This window comes from Cervus canadensis, chromosome 4 (assembly GCF_019320065.1).
Source record: "Cervus canadensis isolate Bull #8, Minnesota chromosome 4, ASM1932006v1, whole genome shotgun sequence".
NCBI lineage: Eukaryota > Metazoa > Chordata > Mammalia > Artiodactyla > Cervidae > Cervus > Cervus canadensis.
The window spans coordinates 39,627,252-39,650,190 of NC_057389.1; the positions used below are offsets into that span (position 1 = coordinate 39,627,252).

Consider the following 22,939-nt stretch of genomic DNA (forward strand, 5'->3'; position numbering starts at 1 on the left):
ATTAAAATTTTAAACTGTGGGATCACTTTAGTACTCGTTACTTAGCTGGGTCCTTCTGGGGTAAGTAAATGAGACCTGTCCTCAATTAAAAACAAAGAAGGGAAGAGAAATGCAAAACTTAGAACTGAAGACAAATTTTGCCTGTTTCACAACTTTTCCATAGGAAAGCTCCTACATGGAAAAGGAAAAGCCGCTAATGCCATTTGTTTTGTCATAATGACAGAAGGGATTATGGGTGGATTACACATATGTGCTTATTCCTCCTAAGAGAATATATCCTGGGAAGTGAATATATCCTGGGAAGTGGCTTGAGCTGGATTCATAGTACCAAGTTGACTGAGGTTCATATTCATACTCTGCTTAAGTCCTGGGGTAATGCTGGGGTGAGGGATTCACCAGGTTACTTACTACAACATTAGAAGCAAAAGCTAAAGTCCTGCTGCCATTTCTGGAGTCTGGCCACCCCCACTCCAACCCCAGGCCCCCAAGCATTATGCCTCATGTTACCAGAGATTTTGCATGGATAAAGGCTTTGTCCACAGCAGATTGAATTTAGAGACATTTGAAGTTCTCCCTTTGTTCCATTTCAACAGTATTCAAAAATATATAGCTTTGGTGCTGCTTTGAACTAATTTCCTAGGGAGTTTTAAAAAAGAGAAAAAAGACTTTTTCTTTGACTCATCACTCAATTAAAAAATAACATTTGGGTTTGGTTTGAGAGTTCAAAAAATTAGTATTCATTTTTTTAGTGATTCAGTTAATTAGTTCAAGTTCCTGTAACTGGCCTAACCCAGAAGAATCTATACAATGAGGTACTGTGGTTGCTTATGACTCACCCAAACTTCTCAATTATTCCTTCTAGGCCTGGGTTTATGGGGCCAGGGGAAAGGCAAAGATGGCCCCAATCTGAATAAATGAGACAGTGACGTCTAATAAAGTGAAAGTCACTCAGCTGTGTCTGACTCTTTGAGATCCCATGGACTATATGGAATCCCATGGAATTCTCTAGGCCAGAATACTGGAGTAGGTAGCCTTTCCCTTCTCCAGGGTGTCTTCCCAACCCAGGGATTGAACCCAGGTCTCCTGCATTGCAGGCAGATTCTTTACCAACTGAGCCACAAGGGAAGCCCAAGAATGCTGGAGTGGGTAGCTTGTCCCTTTTCCAGTGGATCTGCCTGACCCAGGAATTGAACCAGGGTCTCCTGAATTGCAGAAAGATTCTTTACCAACTGAGTTATCTGACTTCTAATAAAGGGAACAAACAAATCACACTATAAACTTTTAACTTTCTTAATATATATTTAAAGTATATATCAGGGCTTCTCTGGTGGTCCAGTGGTTAAGTATCCACCTTTCAACGCAGGAGACATGAGTTCAATCCCTGGACCAGGAAGATCCCACATGCCACAGGGCAGCTAAGCCCGTGTACCACAGCTACTGAAACCATCCACCCTAGAGCCTGTGCTCCAGAGCAAGTCAGAAGACACTGCAATGAGAAGCCAGAACACCAGTAGCCCCCACTTGCCACAACTAGAGAAAGCTCACATGCAGCAATGAAGACCCAGCGCAGCCAAAAATAAAAATAAATATATATATAGTATTTAAATACTTCTATTTAAAAATAAAGTATAAATATGATCTCCAGTTATAGCTGACTTGCACTGCTGTACCACAAAAAACAACAAACACAACACTCTAAAGCAAATTTCCCTCAATTAGAAATAAATTTTAAAAAAATAAAATAAAGTATATATCAGACACTACAGCAAACATGCATAATGCATAACAGTGACATACTAAGGATGCCTCTATTAAAATCAGGAACAAGCAAAAATGTTACTATCACTGTTAATGAGATTTGTTCTGGAAGTCTTAGCAAATGCAGTACGACAAGAAAAATAAATGTTGAATAAACACTGTAAAGGAAAAGACAAAATTATTATTTGTAATAATGATTTCTTCCTAGAAAATCCAAGGGAATTAACTTAAAAACTAAACTAGTAAAGGACTTCAAGTTGACATAAGATGCAAGAGAGAAATTAGTAGCTTTTGTATACACCTGCTAACATCCATCAGAAATTTTCATAGTGAAGAAAGATCCCATTTACAAGAAATAAAAATATAAAATTCCTAACAATAACTCAACAGAAAAGATCAAGACCTATATTTTTAAAACTATTTTAAATAAACCCAGGCATGATTGAAAAGCAAAAGATAACCTGAAGCTTAAATGCATGATACTCTGCAGGGATTATGGATTTGAACTTCTTTCTATCATTGATTTTTATTCTTCATGAATTCTATACTCAAAAATAATGATTTTGCTTCATCAGCAACCAGTTCTTTCCAGCCTTGGGTCATGGAAAACAATAGAATGCTGAAAGTCAGTCAAAGGATATGGCTTTGAGGTGGTTGTAGTTTGACCAACTGCACAGTCACCTAACTCTGGAATACACATATACTCATCTGACAAACTTGAAGATAAATGACATACACTGAAAGTTAATTAATTAAAATTTGCATATAACACAAACACACTAATTTTTTTCAAATAAATAATTATTTTTACAACAATATATCCAAAATTTCCATGTCTCAAGTATAACAGTGAGACTGCTTAATTTTACATGGCACCTTCACTTGCAATGTCTGATTTCATCCTCTCGAAAACTCTATAGTGTGAGTAGTACATGTGGTATTTTTAAATACTGGTATATATGAAGCATATACCCTGCTGCATGGCATACACAACGTGCTAAACCTTTTACATATAATAATTCATTTAATGATGTCTCATGATATCTGAGATCAATGTTATTATGATGTTTATTTTATGGACAAGGAAACTGAGGTTCAGACAGGTTGAAAATCTAATTATAGAGGCAGTAGGAGTCAGAGATATGATGAGTCCATCTAAGCCTGCCTTGAGAAACTTCACTCTTAATCCTTACACTATGCTTCTGCTAAAGATGGCATCATTATGACTCTTATCACAAGCAGCAGCAGTAACATTATTACTTACTGCGTTAGCTTGACCAGGCTACCATGACAGAATAAAACAGCTTTGCTGGCTTAAACAACAGAAATTTATTTTCTTACAGCTCTGGAGGCTCCAACTTCAAGATTCAAGGTGCCAGCAGAGTTGGTTTCTGGTGAGGTCTCTCTCCTTGGCTTGCAGATAGCAGCCTTCTGCAATTTTACATGACAGATGTAAAATTCCTCACACGCCTTTCCTCAGAATGTGCACACCTTGATATCTCATCCTCTTCTTATAAAGACACCAGTGCTATTGGATAAGGTCCCCATCCTTATGACTTCAATTATCCTTAATTACCTATTTAAAGGACCTATCTTCAAATAAAGTCCGATTAAAGATTAGAGTTTCAACCTATGAATAACATCTATATTTCGTGATTAGGAAACTGAGGTGCAAAGAATTTAATGGACTTGCTAAGAGCACACAGGGGCTTCCCTGGTGGCTCAGGGGTAAAGAATCTGCCTGCAATGTAGGAGCTACAGAAGCCAGAGGTTCAGTCCCTGGATGGGCAAGATCCCCTGTAGGAGGGCATGGCTACCTACTCCGGTGCCTGGAGAATCCCATGGACAGAGGAGCCTAGCAGGTGGCAGTCCATAGGGTCGCATAGAGTCAGATATGACTGAAGTGACTCAGCATGTGCGCAAGCAAGAGCACACAGCTATAGAGGAACTTCGGCTCCAACCTAGATGTATCCCTAGTCTAAATCCCATGTTCCTTCCACTTCCCCACAGTAATTATTCACACTGTGAAAGGGTGAAGAAGGTATATAAACAGTGTAAAAGAACAGATAATACAAAACTCATTTTCATTTTGCTTTGGAACACTCCGGATATATTTTCATATCTTTTTTATCTTCATCATTACTTTTAAACTATTACTAAATGAGTTTGCATTGCCTTACTGTGTCTTCAACCCTACCCCCAAACTGAGAACAAAGAGGGTAGCCCAAAACCAAACTGACATGCACTGCAAAGACAGCAGGACATTTAAAACCTACCATAGCTAACCACACACATATAAACCAGAACTGACTGTATGTACTTTGATATACTGAGAGAGAAAGGGCTATATCAGTTCAAATTGCTTTCCTACCTAGATATCTAATTCAATTTCACAGAGTCCTAGGATGCAGGTACAGAATTATTTTCTAGATATGTTCATTCAGCAGTTTATTGAAGTAGCATTTGCTGAGCAGGGTCCAATTAGTCAATCCCAAGCTAACTCATTTAATCAACAGATGGCAGTTCTTCTTACTTTCCCACAGATACAGACACTTCTGGTCAGGAAAGAGTCCTTTCTTGGGGTCTTTCCTCAATGTCTCCACCCATATCTCCCACTCCCAATCTTTAAACATCAAATTAAGATGATCTATCTCTGGTAATAGGTATTGTTATTGGGCTTATTTTATAGAAGGGACAGAAGGGATGGAGTTCAATGGGACAGAGGGATGAAGTTCAAAGCCACACAACTTATAAGTGCTAGTACCCAGATTAGAATTCAAGCAGCCAAATACCAGAGCCTATACTTCTATCTGCTATGCTATATAAGTTTCTTGATATGATATACTTCTTCAATTTGTTTATCAACATAAGAACTGAAGGAATGTTTAGACTTGAAAACTTTAGAGAGATTTGTGTCTAAGAGAGAATTCCTAAGCTGGAAAAACAAGGACTAAGAAGTCAAAGAATTTGTTCAAGGACATAAGTCCAAGAAGAACATGGATTCCTAGCCTTACTACCCTGACCCATTTTCAGGGATCTAGCATTCCTACAATCCTGGGACCATGGTCTGGAAGGTAAGAGGAACCTAAGTCCAAGCCCACTAATCCATTGTCCATGAGCATGGCATCCCCTCTGAGAGTCCGGGCAAGCAGAGTTAGAGTGTATATATCCTGCACTGTGCTCCATTATTGGCAATTCTCCCGATGGGGGGTGACTAAGAATAAAAAATAAATATAATAGATAGTTAATGTACAGTATGCATGAAAGGGCTAAGTTCTAAGGAAAAGAAAATTGTTGTTGTTGTTGTCAGTTGAGTCTGACTCTGTGACCCCATGGACTGCAGCACACAGGCTCCTCTGTCCCCCACCATCTTCCAGAGTTTGCTCAAATTCATGTCTGTCTGTGATGCTATCTAACCATCTCATCTTCTGCCATCCCCTTCTCCTTTTGCCTTCAATTTTTCTCAGCATCAGGGTCTTTTCCAATGAGTCGGCTCTTCACATGAGGTGGAAAAGTACTGAAGCTTCAGCTTCAGCATCAGTCAAAGAATATTCAGAGTTGATTTCCTTTAGGGTTGACTTGTTTGATTCTTTTTCAGTCCAAGGAACTCTCAAAAGCAGTGACAGATTTTATTTTCTTGAGCTCCAAAATCACTGTGGACAGTGACTACAGTCATAAAATTAAGACATTGGAAAGAAAACTGTGACAAACTTAGTGTATTAAAAAGTAGGGATATCACTTTGCTGACAAAGGTCCATATAGTCAAGGAAAGGAAAATAGAGTAAAGTAACTGGGATAAAGAGTGGTTCTTATGAAGGGGAAGGAAGGGAAAAAGAAATAGCTTCACCTAGTGTGGTCAGGGTGAGCATCATGACGAAGATGACATCTGAGCGAAGACCTAAAGGAGACAAAGCACATTGTCATGCTGTTATCTGAGCAACAGGTATTCTAGACAGAGTGAACAGCAAAGGCCCCAAAGGGAAAGGGTTGGAGAGACCTGTTAGGAAGTTACTGAGTATCCAAGCTAGGGACAATAGTGGCTAGAGCCGCAGCAACAGGAGCAGGGACAAGTGACTGAATTCTGGATATATTTGGAAGGCCAAGTCCACAACATTTCCTGACAGATTCATTGTGGAATGTGAGAGACAAAAGTATTCAAGTACGTCTCCAAGCTTTGGGCTTGAGCACATGGAAGGATGGGGATGCTAGCACATGAAGCTGGTTTGGGATGAAGAAAAGGAAATCAGGAATTCAGTTTTGGATAAGTTGAGTGTAAGATGCCCATCATATAACCAAAATTAAGTAGGCTGTAGAACGGATGAATCTGGGGTTCAGGGAAGAACTCTGGCTCAAAATATACATTGGAAAGTCATCAGCATAGAGATGGTATTTAAAGCCATGCAATAGCCAAACTCTCCAAGTGAATAAATGAAGATGGAAAAAAGAGGACGACGAAGGACAAGTCCCTGGGGGCACTCCAACATTTAGAGGTCAGGAAGAGGAGAAATAAGAAAGGAGATTTAGACTTAGCAACCAGTGAAGTAGGAGGAAAACCAAGCAAGTGTTTGGTGTTCTGGAAGCCAAAGGAAGACAGTGTATCCAGAAGAGGGAAGTATCCAGTTATATCGAGTTAAAGTGGTTAGCTACATTAAAGCTGCTGATAGGCCACATAACACAAGCTCTGAAAATATAACCACTCAATTAAGCAGTATGGAGGTAGCTTGGATACCTTAACAAAAACTATTTTGATGGAGATATAGGGGCAAGAGAGAAAGGGAGAAGAGAAAAATGAAGCACAAAGGAGCAAAGAAAGAAAGTCACAATTAGCATGAAACATGGAATCAAGAAAAGATTTTTTTTAAGATGTAAAAAAATAACAACATAGTTAAATGCTGCTGGGAGTGACCCAGTACAAGGAAAAGAGACTGAGGCTGCAGGTAAAAGAGGGGGCAATTGCTGAAATAATGTCTCTGAGTAGAAAAGAGGGGGTGGGGTGAGGGCACATGTGAAGATAGAAACATGAGTAGCTCATTGTGTCATAACAGACCCAAGACAGAGTATAGCAATGCAGATGTTGGTGGATGGGGAACATAAAAGTGCTGGGGGAGAGAGGAGCTGTCAATAAATAAAGACTAGAGAAGGAAGGAGGATCAGACCATGAAGGACCATATAACTTTCATAAGTGATCCAGACCTCATTCTGAGTACAATGTAGAGCAATATTAAACTTTAGGCAGACTTTCATTTTATAAAACTTATTCCCGGGAATATGTAGAACAGATTTGAGGTGGACAAGAGAACGGAAAGGGAGAGAGACCAGTTGGGAAGATGTTGAAGATGTCCAGATAGGAGAAGATACTTACTAGCATAAATAATGGCAATAGGAAAAGAAATAAGTTGCAAAATTTTAAAGCAATGTGCTCCAAAGAACCTGATAATCATTTGACTATGATGAAAGGGGAGTAGGGATCAGAAAATGACCTCAGTTGCCTGGCTAGAGGAACAGGAAGGATAGACATGCCATTCACTAAGGAATTTAGAAAAAGAACATGATTGAGATAGAAGGTAAATAGCTGGTTTCTAAACCTCTTGGGTTTTAGACATCTGTGGGATACCCACAGTGAGGCTGTCTCCCAGGTTATGGAAAATGTGGAGAAGGAGCTGGCGAAAGAACTCTGAATTGGAGCTAAAGATTTCTGAATTCTATACATTCTAGACTTCTGTAACATGGACAAGATGTAAGGAATTAGTTGATGTGTGTAGTGTTGTCTACTCCTGCACTCAATGGTCCAGACCACTCTGTTTACACAGGACTGTCCATTTGACTTTCGTTGTCACCGTGATGTTAATGGCACCGGCTTTTAATCTTCCTTTATTTCATATTTACTATATCTGTGTAAAAGCATGAATGTAGCTAGTTCTGCAGAATAAAATAACGAGCCTTTGTCACAGAAACTTAGAAATCGTTTTCACTTTCATTTTTATGGCTATGCTTTTGCTAGCTAACATAAAAGGATGCTACTATAAAATGCATTCTAGTTCTTAACTACAAGCAAATTTTTTTATCATATGCAACTGTGGATGAAACAAGCATTCTTTGTCTCCATCTATAAGATTAGCAAAAAAGCTAATTATCTAAAGCAGTGTTTCCTAAAATGTAAACACGTAGCCCTCCTGTGGACTCAGAATGCTTTTAGGTGATGTGGGAGATGATTTTAGATGGTACATAAGCATGGGACTAAATAACATTGACTGTCTCTGTAAGTAAGTTTATTTCATTCTCATTTTCTTTCCATTCTCCTAACAAAGCCAGCATAAGGGGAAGGACTCACTTTCATGCTAGTGTGTCCTTAATTCTTACTAATATCCCTTTATAACAGAGATAAAACAGGTTTGGGTTCAGAGTCTTTCACAAATCACAGTTTCTAACTAGAACTCAAATATTGCTTCTCTTTCATTGTATTCATTTTTATATTTAACTTCTATTTATGTCAAATGGTTTCCATTTATAGCATCAATACCAATGTCTTTCTAAAATAGATTATTTTAAAGTGAATTAATTTCAAGAAAGACATTTAGTAAACAATGTTTCTCAGATATGTACCAAACTATAAAGATTGTATTTACAGATAGTTTCCAGCAAAAAAGGTAAAATTATGACCCATGTACACATAAAATAAGACATGTTAATTTTTATTTATTTAACTCATTACTTAAGTGAGCAAACAAGGTAGATGATATAACCAGTTCAAAGGAAAACTTGAAGAAGCACAAATTTGTGTTATTTTAAAAAATGCTAAAGTAAAGGTAGAAATAGATACAAAACTGACTTTTTCATGGTGTGAGGTGTACGGGAGAGGCTTCTCCCTCCACTGGATAGAATTTATTTGCATATCAAGAAAATATGAATCATTTTGCTTCACTACCTGTTATCTATAATTTTCAAAGTAATAAAATATTTCCAGGGCAGCGAAAGGTGAGAATCAATCAGCCAGGAAGGATGTACAATAAACAATGTATTTTCCATTGAAGCAAGACAATTTACAGACCAAATCCTAGGGAGGCAGCCCAGAATAGATGAAAAGGTACATGATGGAGGTCTGGATATTTGGCATATAGACCCTGTAACTATATGAGCTTGGGCAAGTAATATCTTCCCATTTGGCCTCAGATTACTTATCTGTAAATGAAGGATCTGAACAAGATACTTTCAAAGGGCCCTACATGCTATGAAATTCTCAGATTCCTGATACATGAACTCCCAAGACTTTAACTGCCTAAGAGTGGCATTTTGAAACAGTACCTCTAATTCATAAGGTTCTCACCCTGGAACTGACCTGCTCACCAGCCTTCACAGAGCATAACTGAGAAGCTCCCTCTGTTTACTCAGACCTGAGTAAATATCTGTTCAGAATGTAGTCAATGAACAGGTATTCAGTGATCACCATTCATATACTAACGGCTTTGTTAGAAAGAGGATGTCTTCTTTCATGTTCATCCTGTAATTAAGACTTCACTGAAATCCAACAAACATACTTCATTTATCATCATCATTATTATTATCATGAATAATCAGAATAGAAGTCCCAGCTTCCATGACTACCATATCGCATCATTAACTTCCTTCTCCCTGACCTAGCTGCAGGTCCCACTTCAGCTTGGAAAGTTCCTGTGTTGTGGAAGCCATTAACATAGCTATTTTAAGAGTAATTTGATATGAGAATTTCAGAGATGCACAGTTCAATTTTATACCTTTCGGGTTTTCTGGACTATCGTTTGGAGGAAGCTGGATTAATATCATTTGCATCAAGTTCAATCCATTCCTTCTTCAAACTACAGGGCATAGGGACAAGGTCAGAGGTTAAGAGGACTGTACTTCATGACCTCACACCAGGAAAGAACTCAGGGAGAGCCAAATATTGCCTTTTTCTTCTCAAATACCGTTCCTGTATCATCTTGATACCCTGCAAGAGTTGGGATGAAAAACTAAGAGGGTGGACCCTGCCGCCGGCAAGCCTTGAATCTGAGGCTTAACTCAAGCAGGTTCATTCTTTTCTCTGCACCTCAGTTTCCTAACCTGTTAATAAAAAATTAGAACGTCAACTTCACCTCAATAAAAAAAAATCATAAAATGAAAAATTTTAACAATAAAATTTTTTAAATTATAATAGAATCACATGATTCTTGTGATGCTTAAAACTAGGCCTGCAAAGCACTGAGTAAAACATCAGTAAGCAATGACACATATTGCTGCAGTTGTAGTTGCCATGATCCTAGCTGAAGGCATTTGGAATTGGAAATCAGAAGTGACCACAAAAATAAGCATTATTCCATTCACTCATTCAACAGGCAAATTCTCCCTTGTCCATTTTTATTATCTTGCATTATAAAAATTATAACACAAGTTTATTAACATTTGTAGTCAGTGTTGGAAAGGATATACACCAAAGTACTAGGAGTAAACCTCTGAAGTATGGGATTAGGAGAATTTCAATTTATACTTGCCACACTGCAGGGTTTTATTTAATAGCACATATATATCATTATTATAAACACTTTAAAGATTTCTTTTTTTAAAAAACGAGATGCAAGCACTGTGAGCACATTATGGACAACTTGCGAAAACAAAGAGGAAAGAAAAGAGTCATCCTCCTACGATTTCAGCTATCCTTTTTCTGACTCCTCTGAAAACCCTGAAAGATGAGAATCCTGCAGAATGTTAATAAAAGATTCTAGATATAAGTATAAGGCTCTGGAAAGCTGCAGTTTTGAATACATGGAACACCATGAATCCCACTAACTATCTGCTGAAACCTCCAAACTTCCTCCAAGGGACAGCACATATGTGAAATACATATGTGTTTAATACACAACTGCAGGGTGGTCCAAAGCCTCCTGAGATTTGCAGAGGTACAACAAACTGTAATATTAATATCCACAGAACACCACTAGTAATATCCTCCACCTATCTGCCTATTTGATTAAAGGCTCACCAAAAACGTCTCATGACAAAAATATCTTCTGCATAGACCTCTCATGATTAGAAATTCCTTTGTAACAAGGCATTATTACCTGTAAAACTATTAGCAGCTCTGAGAATTATAACATTTTTTCTCCCATTTTTTCATTCATTTTTCCATTCATTTTTCCAACAAATGTTTATTGAGCACATATTATATTCTAGTCAATAGGGTAAATAAGAAGGCTCTCTTTAAACTCACAGTCTACCGTGTAGGAGAGGATTGACAGAGAGATGGACAACAGATTTGTAAGCAAACTATTGGTGCTATGATTTGTTAATGATGAAAATGTTATTTGGCTCTGAAGAAAACCAAGCAATAGAATAGGAAGACTTGGGGAAGGACAACTCTACACCGAGTGCTCAGGAAGGCTTTCTCTGGACCTGCCTGCTGAGCATAAACCAGCCGTACTGAAATACGTGAGGAAAGACATTGCATGTCTGTCATGGGAATGTTCACTGAATCCGCACTTTACATTTTTTTCTCAGATGAAGGCAGTTTCTAAAAATAGGAAGAAAGCAAGTCCAGAAAATAAGATATTGCAAAGAGAGAAGAAAAGGGACGACCACAGAAGAGTTATAAATAGGGAGTAGACTGAGAAATATGGGTAGAGAAAAGAGGTAAAATGTGACACCTGACATTTGACTACAGTTCAAAATAGTTAGAATCTTTTTAACCACAAGTAACACATCTAATTCCAACAGGCTTGAACAATAAGAAATTTTACTGGCTAACAAAAGTGGAAATTCAGATGTGATGCAGGACTTGCATATGATACCTTTAGGGCTCCAACTCTATTCTCCTTTGATTCTCAAGCCTCTCAGTAGAGACAGAGACACAGAGAGGTAGAGAGAGATCAGTAGAGAGATAGATGGCAGAAAGAAATAGAAATATGTACAGGTATTGATATGGGTACACATGCATGTTCTAATATTTCCAGGCTTTTCCATCCCCTTTGCCCCCAAAAATGTCTGGCTTTGCTCACTTCATTTCTTTTACTCCCCAGCTCTTTAAGACACATTCTGCTTTCATCAGGCTAGTTCTTTAGATTCTGTGATAGAAGTGGGGAAGGCTAGATCAACAAAAGGCACAGAGGCTAGAAATGGAAGTAAAGATTTTCTGGGAATTTTATAAAATTATAGAAAAGGAGAGGTCAAAAGGCTTGAGGTAATTAGATGAGTAGATAAGACTGTATCTTTAAGAGCGCTTTTGTGGTATATGTATCCCCTTCTTAATGTTTGAGCAATTTAAATAAGAAACTTAAGTTGTTTGGGGTTTTGTTGTTATTGTTACTAAGTTCTTTACAACAGAACTCTGAGACTGGACTATATACACACTATAGTGTATATACCCATAAACACACACAGAGAGGAATAGCAAAAGCTCAACAACCCTGTTTCTCATACCCCTTGAGAACAAGGTGGTCAAGAACTGTTCCAGTGCTGACCTTGTCTAGGCACGTCAGAAGGAAAGGGACCGGAATTTTGGCAAGCCACTTCTTAAAAGGTCATTGACCTCTGGTTTACACTACAGTTCAAACCATGAACTCTGTACTATAAATCATTGTTATTAAAAACAGCTTGGATGTAGTTATAAAGTTCTTGAATTTATGAGCAGGAGACATGGGCTAAAATGCTTTTCCATAGCTCCCTAGCTTGGTGATCTTGAGTACATTTCTTAGCATCCCTTTAACTTCTGTAAAAGGAGTATAATGGTACTTTACTACATTAGTGCAACTGTGAGTTCATTGAATCTATAGGCTTATACATGTGGAATATTCCTTATTCATTTCTATATTCTTAAGACATAGCACATGGATAGCAAATACACAGCCCCAGTGCTGCAACTCCCCTACCCATGGAAAATACAGTTAATAAATAATAGCTGTTTGTTCCACTAAACCTGGCATAGGGCATTAAATAAGTAAATATTTGTTGAGTGCAGGAATGAATGAACAGAATGCTCTAGGCAGTCACTACCAACTGACCAGAGCTGACTCCTGAGATGAAGCACAACTGCTAACCCTGGCCCTAGTCTCTATTTCAGTATAAAATCATGTCATTGATTGCTTGCCCATACCCTATAGACCAGAGACTATTTTTGTAAATAAAATTTTATTACCACATTATGCCATGCTTAGTGACTCAGTCTTGTCTGACTCATGCAAACCCAGGGACTATACCCCACCAGGCTCCTCTGTCCATGGGATTTCTCAGGCAAGAATACTGGAGTGAGTTGCCATTTCCTTCTCCAGGGAATCTTCCTGACCCAGGGATCAAACCCATGTCTCCTGTGTCTCCTGCATTGCAGGTGGATTCTTTACCCTCTGGCAAGCGATGAGACCCAAAGACATACTGCCAAGTGGCCTAGAGCACTTGGGGTGAGGTGGAATTGAAGATGACAGAAGAGTGCAGACCAAGAGGAGAAAAGCATGGAGAAAACATGAAGGAGGAAGTCCAAAGTCAAATCTGGTCTCCCACCTACTGTGCTGGAAACCAGCACTACCTAATAAATGTAAGTTTGATCTGTTGGGTCTACTTCTAAGTGAAATTTTCTCACTAGTAAATACTGCATGATCCACAGATGGTTGAAACCACAGATGTGGAATCTCAGATACAGAGGAACCACAGCTGGAGAAAACCATGTGTAGCAAAGGGCAACTTTAAGTTATACAGAGGTTGTTGACTGTGTGGAATGTCAGTACCCATAATCCCCTATGTGTTCAAGAGTCAGTTGTATTTTGGTTAAGAACTTCAAAGTGTTTTCTATGGGCAGCTTACATCAGAATCACCTGAGGAGTTTGCTAACAAATAAATTCCCAGGAATCATCTTAGACTTAAATCATGAACCCTGTGCAGGGAGGAGGTGGGGGGGGGGGGCGGTTCAGGAATCTGCATGGTTAACAAACTCGCCAGGTACTTTTTACACCCACTAATTTTTAGAACTGACCTAGAGAATATGATCTTTTCCCAAGTGAGAATTCCTGATTAGTATTTACCTCAGATGACTCCCTTGTCACATGTATTTTCCACTGAAAGATGTTAAGATCAATGTATTCTCAATGAAGATTTGAGTTCTATCTATTGAAAGATACTTTTACTGCATCCATACTATGCCAAATGTCCTGTCAACTCAACCAAAAGTACTGGATAATGCTTTCCTTCAATGAATTGGCCAGTCAAAAATTGACTGATGATACAAGAATCTCATGGAGACATTGGCCCAGAGAGAGACAAGGACAGTTGGAGGGGAATACGTGATGGAATGACTATATCTCTTATTGGAAAGTATCTTTACCCAAAAATAACCAAGATAAATGATTTGTGACTGTGACATAGGACAAAGAAATTCAGTATAACGGAATTTACTATGGAAAAAATGCAACCAGTACAGTAAATCACTCTATGGGGAAAAACAAAAAGGAAACAGTGCCTCTAGAGATAAAAATCACCTTTCTATTTTTGTGGAAAAAATTCCTTAGAAATATTGGGAAATAATTTATAGTAGGAAAAAAGCCATTATAAACCAAATAACCTTCCTACATGATAGCAAAGTATATTTTTAACATGGGCTCATTATACCTTATTTACTATCAATTCTAAGTAGGTTTTCACTTGCTGCCAAGGTTTGGCCCCAAGAGTATTAACGCTAAAGCTAACCCTTTCTTCTCAAGGCTATAAATGTCCCTGAAAGGGGTTAAGGAATGAAGGTAGACTTCTCCCCAACTCCTGCCTCTGGGACTCATTTCCTGACTTTTCAATGGCAGTTATTCATTATTTGTGTACTTGGGGTATCAAGCTATCTGCCAACTATTCCTATTCAGATTCTGCAAGCAGAATTCAGAAACAGCATATATTTCAAAGAATTCTAATTTGTTTTGTTAAAGAACTGAAAATGAGTAAAACTGTAGTTGAAAACAAAATAATCAGCTAGGAAAATAAATGATTTTTGATTCCTAACTCACACCAATATGCATTTCCAAAGATGAACCAAAGATTAAAGTGCAAAATATGAAACCATAATGATTCTAGAAGAAAACACTGGGAAAATGTAATAATTTATGTTATAATTTTAATTTCTATGTAAAGTTCAGATGCCAAAAAGATGTATGGATGAATTTTACTCCACAAAATTTTGCATGAAAAAAAATGTCAGGGGGGAACAATCAAAGATAAATGACAAACTGGAGGAAAACTAGATTGTAATGCATATCATAGGCCCAAAGCTATTATCATTAATACAAAAAGAGTCTTTAGAAATCAATAAGAAAAATCCAACTACCAAAGGAAAAATAGGCAAAGACTATACAGTTCATAGAAAATAAGCTAAAGCAATTTTAAGCATATTCAACTTCCTCATAATAAGAGAAATGAACACTAAAAACTATACTGAGAAACCATCTTTTACCTTTCAGATTCACAAAGAGAAAAAGGAACTATACTACTTACATTGAAGGTAGGAAAATAGATGCTTTTAACACCTTATTGATGGGAAAGGGAACTGACTTAACCTCTGAAAAGGAAATTTGGTAATGTTTACCAAAATTTTAAATACACACAGCCTTCAACTTAATAATTAAAGTCTAATGATTTATCATGAAATTTACCTCAACTTGTACACAATACCCAAGATTGTTACAGTATCATTGTTTATAATGGAAAAAAATGGGAACATTCTGAATGTCTGTCAAAAGAGGGCTAGTAAAAGGAATTATGGTAAATGCATAAAGTAAAATATAGTATGAAGTGACTAAAATTAAAGAAGTAACCTTATATAATTATGTGAATAGATCAAATATATACTAAGCAAAAGGGGTAAAATAGCATATTGTATTCATATATGATAGGGCTTCCCTAGTGGCTCAGTGGTAAAGAATCTGCCTGCTAATGCAGGAGATGCAGGAGATGCAGGTTTGATCCCTGGGTCAGGAAGATCCCCTGGAAAAAGAAATGGCAAAGCACTCCAGTATTCTTGCCTGGAAAACCCCAAGGACAGAGGAACCTAATGGGCTACCGTTCATGGAGTCGCAAAGAGCTGGACCTGACTTAGTGACCAAACAACCACAAAGACAATGATTATACATGCACAGAATATTTCTAGCCGGTAACAAAAGAAACAGATAATAGTGGTTGCCTCTGGGGAGAACTGGGTGGTTGGGAAATAAGGGTGGGGAAGTGGCTTTTCAAGATATATATTTGAATTCTGAACCATGGGCAAGTACTACCTATTTAAAAGATATTTTTAAAAAGCTGAGAGAAAATTAGATAGATGTCCAAACCCTCTCATCATATTCTAAAGGGGTCTTGAAGGCAGATCGAATGCACCATGACTATCTTGCATTAAGGAAAAGCCTAGAACCTTAGCAAATAGACATCTAGGTAGGGGTCAGGGAGCAGCAGGAAAGGTTTAAAGGAACTCCCACAGTGATTCAAGCTGGATTTCCCTCCAACCGTCAGGATGCAAGGCTGGTGACTCAGACGGGAAAGAATCTGCCTGCAATGCGGAAGACTGAGATTCAATTCCTAGGTCAAGAAAATCCCTTAGGAGAAGGGAATGGCTACCCACTCCAGTATTCTTGCCTGGAGAATTCCATGGACACAGGAGCCTAGTGGGCCACAGTCCATGGAGTCACAAAGAGTCAGACACAACTGAGCAACTGTCACACACAGACACACACACACATCACATATCTGATTTTGTAGGTGGAGATTCCTCCACACTATATAGCAGGATGCAGTGTAAATCACCTGGTGTATAGAAGACATTCAATACATTAGTCCCACTGCCTAATGTCCTTTTGATGTTACTATGAGGAAACATCTTTCTTTTCTCTTTTTTTGTCCCTCAAATTCTCCACTGGTTTTTTATTTTAACATTTTATTTATTTATTTATTTGCCTGCCATAGGTCCTCATTGCAGCATGCAGGATCTTTAGCTGGGGCAGGCAAACTCTTAGTTGTGGCATGTGGGATCTAGTTCCCCCAACAAGGGGTCGAACCATGCCCCCTGCATTAGGAGCACAGAGTCTTAGCCACTGAACCACCAAGGAAGTCCCACTCCTTTGTTTCTTATGCTCTATCTTTGCCTTTTTTCCAATCTCATTTTCCTTTCCTGCTGCCCAAAATGTATACATAACAAAGGCACAAGCAAGGATGATTTGGCTTGATCGGAATCATTCAAAGATGAAGATGCTCTCTTGAGCTTACAAAAATCATGCCCCAAAATCTAAGACATTTTCTCCAAATGGCCAGATTTCTCCATGAGGCCTGAAGAAGACATGAACACTGAGGGAGATGATGAAGCTAAATCTCTGAGACTTTATAAGAAACTTCTAGAGAGGGCTAGTTCTCCATCAGCTAAATGTGGAACTGGCCTGTGGAAATGACCCTGACTGCAACAGTACTTTTGAACAGGAGTTCAGGGAACTGGTCCTTCTTGGGTCCTCACAAAGAGGTAGTATGGGCACTGGTGAGAAACCCCACCATCATTAATCATCAAAGAAATGCCACTTGGCTGTCATAAGACATATAATGAAAAAATGGGGCAAGTGATGGGGCACTGTGGCCGTGGTGGTATAGGGAGTCCCCTGCAGTGCTTCATTTAATGGGCAAGGGAAGGCCTATTTTCTCAAGGGCCTAAGGGTTTCAAAAACATTTTTCAATCATATGTTTTCATTTCAATGATAATTTCAAAAGAAAAAAAAAAGTGTCTACCAACTCCAAGACCAAAACTTCTCTTTTGCAGTGACAATTTGCAGTCAAAAGTTTACTAGGTCAGAATTTCCCAAATAGGGGTTGTTTTCTCTACAGTTCAGAGAACTTTTCTCCTTTAAGAGGGGTTCATACATTACACATGTTTAAGAAGCTGTGGTTTTAAACACTGCCTTTTCAGGAAAGTGAAATCAAATGTGAATGTTCCCATGCTCTCCCATCAGTGTCTTTGCACCAATTAACAACCAGACACACCTTCGGAAAGCAGGGTTCTGGAAGAGCACGGAAGGCCTGGAGGAGGGGTGGTAGAGAATATGGAATAGCTGGGTGAGACATGAGGAACAGGACACTGAGCAAGAGAAGGGTAGATGCCAATGAGCAGAGGAGGACCTTGCAAAAAGCCTCTGAAGTACCATCTAACATAATGTCAGGTGTCAGCCTTACAAATGGTCCGTAAGGATCCTGTGGCACCACCCAGAACTTGAGCTGCATCTACTAGGACAGCCTCCCACTCCTACCCACTGTGTTTCTACTGCCAATGTCTGTACCAGCATTCCATAAGCCCAAAACGTTGACTAGCCTGGGCTTCCTGCTCTCCTCTCTCTCAGTTCAGTTCAGTTCCGTTCAGTCGCTCAGTCGTGTCTGACTCTTTGTGACCCCATGAATCGCAGCACGCCAGGCCTCCCTGTCCATCATCAACTCCTGGAGTTTACTCAAACTCATGTTCATCAAGTTGGTGATGCCATCCAGCCATCTCATCCTCTGTCGTCCCCTTCTCCTCCTGCCCCCAATCCCTCCCAGCATCAGGGTCTTTCCCAATGAGTCAGCTCTTCCCAACAGGTGGCCAAAGTATTGGAGTTTCAGCTTCAGCATCAGTCCTTCCAATGAACATCCAGGACTGATCTCCTTTAGGATGGACTGGTTGGATCTCCTTGCAGTCCAAGGGACTCTCAAGAGTCTTCTCCAACACCACAGCATCAATTTTTCAGTGCTCAGCTTTCTTCACAGTCCCACTCTCATATCCATACGTGACCACTGGAAAAACCATAGCCTTGACTAGACGGACCTTTGTTGACAAAGCAATGTCTCTGCTTTTTAATATGCTATCTAGGTTGGTTATAACTTGCCTTCCAAGGAGTAAGCGTCTTTTAATTTCATGGCTGCAATCACCATCTGCAGTGATTATGGAGCCCCAAAAAATAAAGTCTGACACTGCTTCCATTGTTTCCCCATCTATTTCCCATGAAGTGATGGGACCAGATGCCATGATCTTAGTTTTCTGAATGTTGAGCTTTAAGCCAACTTTTTCACTCTCCTCTCTCTAAACCCCACTTATTCTTCAAGGCTTACCTTTTCCCTGACTTCTCCCAGTATATCTTACCATCTCTGCTATATACTTCATCACTTATCTATAAACTGCTTGAAATGCTCACTGTTAATCAACCTACATTCCTCTTGTCTCCTGAAGAATTCTGCAAGACCCATATGGGTATGCCCTAGGAAAGCATCAGCCCATATTAATCTGTTGTTTTCATTAACTACAAAGCACTTTGGGGCATATTCTCTTATTTTTCTCACATATCCATCCTATAAGGCAAATCAGATGGGAATTACTATAGATTTCTATCAAGAAAAGGAAACATGAATCCCAGAAAACTTCAGTGAGTGATTATGAACCCGTTAGTCAAATTTATAAGCATATTAACAAACTCTCTAATAGGCCAATCTCCACAGTGACGTGGGAGTCTCTTTGATTACTACATGATAAGCCACAAAATTTTTCTTCAAAAGAATGGCATACATCCTGGTCCAGCATCCTCACTACCTTGCCTTCACAATACTCATCTGGGTTGCAATTTTATAGTTATTTTGTGATCATGATCTTGCTGCAAAGTAGGTGTTTAATAAATATTTGCTAATGGATTCTACATCCTCCACTAGACTGTAAGTTTCATGAGAGAAATAACACATCTGTTTTGGTCATTAGCATCCCCTCAGCTCCCAAATAGTGTCTAGCACACAATAGGTCCTCATGAAATATTTACTGTTGAATGAATGATTCAATTAGTCAAAGTCTAAATGCTCTCCTATGAAAAGCATTTGATAGACCCACAAACAGGTTTCATTTAAAAATCTACTTTTTGTCAACCCCCCCAAACCAGGGCAGTGAACCCAAAACAAGATAAAATTACTTCCAAGAAAATGAACTGTTCCCCAGTTGAAAATTGGCTCTAGATGCTGCTGCTTCACTCCCATTTACACTCTTTTCAGGCAGCTATTTCAGGTGATGGCATTATCATCGATGGAATTCAATAAAGTGACTGGCTTTCCCCCCCTCGACGTTTATTTTCTATAATCCGTCTTACAGCGGGAGACCATTATCCAGTCAAACAACGTTCAATTTCATCGGCATTACCGCTTCAAGGAAACATGCAGAGCGCTTGCACAAACGGGTGTGTAGTAAATTTAGTCTTTTAATAGGTTCATTCTTTATTAGGTATTTATTTCGGGAGGCAAAGCCCTAATTAGATTAAGTGGGGAAGCTAAAAAACTATGGAAACACACAGAGAGATTCCAGTATTAGATGGATTTGGTTTAGGTTTCCAGTTTTCCTTTTATTTTCTTTTCTTCAGATGGCTGGAGAAATCCACACTGCAATCTCCAGTCCCTCAGATAAGAATTTGCGAAATGAAACCCAGCCAACATTTTGTGTAAGGAAGTCACATTTGTCTTTCTCCTACGCAAAGTTATTGTGGGACTGGAATCCAGGAAAAAGCAGCTCCCGGAGCCAATGGTGAACCCAATTTACTGTGGCAGATGAATATAACAAAGGTGGTGGTCTAGATGTTTGGCCTCAAGGCACAATTCAATTTTCAGCTGTTTCAAAGCTATTATGTCAAAGGCTGTTTGCATAAACATAATGTCGCCAGGGTAATCTTAAGGAAGGCAGGCCTGGAGACGTCTGCCCTCTACTGCCCAAAATGGAAATAGCACCTGGACATCTCTTGAGTCCAGAATTGGGCTACAAAAATATCTATGATCCCACCAAATAATGGACCATCTCAGAACTTTCTGAAATGTTTTTCTCAAGCTTTAAAGCCGGATGTGACTATTCGGTTTTGTTTTGAGGGAGAAAATGAAGTAGATTGAGGATGTGATGAGTTGATTGATGATGTGGGAACCTAGAAGAAAGCTATTTCCCTTCTTAGAATCTAAAGGAAAATTCCCTTCACCCTCCCATCCACCCACACATATATATTTATATCATCACACTGATATTTAGTATGTTTTTTAACAGAGAAGAAACAGACAATGACTCACAGGAAACAAATCAATACATTTCAAAGTGGACTAAAAATGTCACTTTAATATATATATATAATGTTTATGAGGGGAAGAGAGAGAGAGGATATCTTTTCAGTTTCAAGTAAAAGTCTAGCTCCTTCTTTAGGTTTCTTCTCTTTTGCTTTTTTTTTTTTTTTTTTTTTAACAAAAACTAAGCCAAGATCTATGCTATGTACTTCATACCCTCAGAGAAAAACTGTCAACACATAAATGTTTTCCTTCCAAATACAGATAATTATTAAGTGAAGCAAGGGATAGGCCACTTTGGGGGAGAATATTTTAAGTAGGGTGCAACAGTGGAGTGCCCCCAAAGGGAAAGGTCACTGCAAATACATAGAAGGTATGTTCCAGGGGACACTGGCCTAAACCCAAACTTGCATAAAGTCAGTCTTGAACCATACTTGGAACAGAAAACTGCTCATTAGATGACGCTGGACCCAAATGGCACAGAATAAATCCTCGACTGGATTTTCTAAACTTATGTCCCTATATCCAGAGCTGTCCTTAAATGCTTTATTCTACAAATGGCCAAATCTTGTTCAAGTCACTGGACACAAGATGTTCCTTCTGCATGCCCAGGCCCCCAGTAAGGCCATGCACCAAGAGAGGACAACATGAAGATATACATGAAAGTTACAGTCCAGTGCAGTTTATAGCTCAGGAAGAGAAACTGACACTCATTAGATTCATTTGACAATACCGTCAAGTGATTAATTACAAATTTTAAATGATGTTCATAAGGCAGGTTTAAAAGAGTACCTACACAAAGTCAGTCCCTATAATGGCAAAATATCTGTCTATAACAATAAAAAATATCTACTACTTACTGGAGTCTTCCCTCATTTCAGGCATTATATGAGGTCTTCATATGGTTTCCTCAGAATCTTCACTACTCCCCATGGGACAAACGTATTATTACCCCATTTTACTGATGAATAAATTGAAGCTCTAAGATGCAAGTAACTTGTCCAAGGCCATACAGCCAATAAATGACTAATATCTAAGTACAAGGCCAACACCCTTCACAGTTTCCTACTTTTCTAATTACCTAAATATTCTAGAAAATTCAGTCACTGGGTTTATGTTGAGGATCAACAATGGTCACCTTAGGCAGAACTGCTGTGTTTATGTGATTAAAGTTTCAGGAGCAAAAAATAAAATAAAATAGTTAATTCCTTTAAGCTATTGGGGGGATGGGAGGTGACTGCCCAGGGTAGTTAGTAGGTAAGTGTGCTTTCTGAGGCCAGATTGCTTGGGTTCAAATCCCAAGAGCCACCAATTACCAAATGTATGACCTTGGGCAGGTTTCATCTTCCCACACTTCATTTCCTTAACAGTTGGATAGAGAAGATAATAATAGTATCTTACCTCATAGGGTTGTTCATGAGGATTAAACAAGGTCACCCAGTATATACAAAGCAATTAGAACAGAGTCTGGCACCGAGTAAGCATTGTATTTTTGACTCAGAATGAAAGCACAGGTGATGGTTTACCTCAAAGGGTTCTTGAGAAGATTCAATGAGATAATAGTTTTTAAGTGCTCAGAACAATGCCCCAAACTGAGTAGGCACTTCTTGGCTGCTCAGTGAAACCTCCTGTTGACTGTCCATGAGTAACAGGAAGGGGGCTTCACAGCCAATGTCATCCCTGCAGCAACAATCACGGCTTTGAAATGAACCATGCGTGGGTTGCCATCTAGGTGTCTGAGGCCACAGCATTCATCAGAGGCTCTGGTCTAACTGAAGAAGGGTCTTATATTGCACATTCACTTGAACTTGTCACAAACACAAAAGCCTAAGTGTAGGGACTCTACAGAACTACTCTATGTGGGAAAAAAATTAAGGCAAAAAGTTATTTGGTTTCTTTCCCCATTACCAGTGGTTTGCCTCGCCCACCCACAAGGAAACAGGAATTCAGGGATTGAGTAACTTCTCTGTTGGTGTACTAAAGGATAGGAAGGCACAATAGAATAGTAATTTAGGACATGGAATCTGGAGGCAGGCAAAACTGTATTCAATCCCAGCTTCACCCTTTCCTTACATATGACCCTGACTGAGTAGCTCCAACTTTCTGAGCCTGCTTTCTTGCAGGTAAATGGGAGATAAAA

The 22,939-nt window shown here is 38.9% G+C and overlaps 1 long non-coding RNA gene across 1 annotated transcript in view; it reads right to left on the minus strand.

Annotated features, from left to right (window-relative positions):
- LOC122439627 overlaps window positions 1–22,939 on the minus strand; it is a 99,045-nt gene that overhangs the window by 67,481 nt on the left and 8,625 nt on the right. The window lies entirely within an intron of this gene.